Source organism: Physella acuta, unplaced genomic scaffold, assembly GCF_028476545.2.
Source record: "Physella acuta isolate Inbredline_101_S28 unplaced genomic scaffold, ASM2847654v3 ptg000634l, whole genome shotgun sequence".
Taxonomy (NCBI): domain Eukaryota; kingdom Metazoa; phylum Mollusca; class Gastropoda; family Physidae; genus Physella; species Physella acuta.
The window spans coordinates 8,231-10,299 of NW_026732153.1; the positions used below are offsets into that span (position 1 = coordinate 8,231).

The window sequence follows — 2,069 nt, forward strand, 5'->3', positions numbered from 1 at the left end:
TGTAAGAGGTTTAACTGTAAGAGGTTTAACTGTCAGAAATGTAACTGTAGGAGGTTTAACTGTCAGAAATTTAACTATAAGAAATTCGACTATTAGAAGTTTAACTGTAAGAAGTTAAATCTTTAAAAGTTTAACAATAAAGTAAAGCTTTTCTTTTATACACAGCGTATTGTATGATATGATCATATGGTTTCATTCACTTTACATACAGATAAGAACCTAGCATTTTACTGTGTATTTATAGTTACTAGACCTACTTATGCAATGTTGATAGCCGCAGTAGTTTTTTTTTTTTTATTTCACATAATGATATTCGCCCTAGTTATCGATTCTCAGTATAACGTAATGTAATGGTTATCACACTCCGCTTTGTTTAATACCTTATTTACGACAATGCGTATCAAGCGCCGCTGGTGTAGTGGTATCATGCAAGATTCCCATTCTTGCGACCCGGGTTCGATTCCCGGGCGGCGCATTAAAAATTTTTTCTTTTACCAAGCCACTTATATTTTTATATCCTTTGCACTCGATCATCCCCCACCCACTCCTGATATTTTCTTTAAAAATACTTACCAGTCTCGACCCCGCCCACACCTTACCTTAAAGCTAAGTTTTGGTAACACATCAGCTTACACAATAGCCATAAACCAGTGCACTTTCGACAATTAGTCAAGGGTAAACCTGTAGTAAATAATTATCTTCGTGGTATAGCGGTAAGGTGCTAGACTGTTAACCCTTCCTTTTTTACTTGCTCTATTGACTGTCAGGTTCGAAAAGGGAACTTTATATATGTTTAACTGAGGAGGGAGGGGTGAATTCATGAGGAGGGGTGGGGTGATAATAAAAAGAATGCTTGTAAAATATGTCCATGAACACTTTTTCAACGTACATACTAAACCTAATACAAAATATGTCATATGAGCATTTTTTTAATGAACATACTAAACTTAATATGTTTTATCAATTTATTTAGGCTAGTTGATCTTTTCAAACTACGACGTTCGTTTGTTCGTTAGGTAGCACGCCAGCTTCTTAAAATACAATACCTGCCCATTCAACCATCAACTCAAAGACTACTACTACCCATACATCTCCCATAAATACCCATTAAGCCAATATTTAATGTCTTTCTTCGCGGAGAACGGCAATACCTTGTCTAATAAAACAATTTTTGTTTCCTCATCGGCAGGAATAGCGCGTTAAGGGCAGGGAACTCTAAACTACTCCCCACTTCAAAATTGCCATAATCTCAAAACAGACTTTTCTTGTAGGGCGCTTCGCGGATTTTTTTTTTCTGAATGATGTGCTACTGTAGTAGCGTCGAAACGAATGGCCAATTTAACGAAAGTCCTGAGCGTCCCTTCCTTTTATCTTGGAGTATGGGCCTGCATTAGCCAAGTAATAAATTAGTTAAAATTGTTCCGTGTTCAAATTATAAAAGGGCGGGTTTTGCATCGGGGCAAATGTACAACCGCTTGTTGCCTTGTTTGTCCATTGTAGTGTGCTTTGCTTGATGTTAGTGTGCTAAAACCGTTATTTTTTGCTAACAAGTAGGACCCAAGAATTTAAAATTGATAAAATTGATTCAGGGACGTGTGATGTGTGTGTCGGGAGGGGGGTAGTTTAATTTTTTTTTAATCTTTTAATAATTTTTTTAAAAAGTCTGGTTAATTCATTCTTAAGATTTTCTTTTAAACTTGAGATGTGTTTATTTAAAATATTGTCGTATGCATAGCAGTGCATATGTATGTGTCTATCAAATATTAAAAAAAAAATAACTTAAGAATTAAAATCTGGATTATTTAAATTATTGCCAAATACACAAATTATTTCTTTTACGGTATAATTGTTTGAAGTCACGTGTTCAGACACGTAGCTCCGACCTAACTGATACACCGACCATTTACACGGTCATGGAACATTCCAGAGCATTCGCCGCTATCTCCACATGAAAGCCGGCCGACCAGGTAGATGGTACCCAGGTAGGAATTCATATCCAGGTGTAATATCTCTGTCGGCACGGACCAAAGCCTAGCTCTGTGTCTGCGTAGTGTGGCCGTGCCCCGCAT

General features: G+C 36.9%; 1 non-coding gene across 1 annotated transcript; it reads left to right on the forward strand.

The window, feature by feature from the left end:
• Positions 1-404: 404 nt before the first annotated feature.
• Trnag-ccc (transfer RNA glycine (anticodon CCC)) lies at positions 405-475 on the forward strand. Its single transcript has one exon. It is a non-coding gene; the product is annotated as a tRNA-Gly (tRNA).
• Positions 476-2,069: the final 1,594 nt, after the last annotated feature.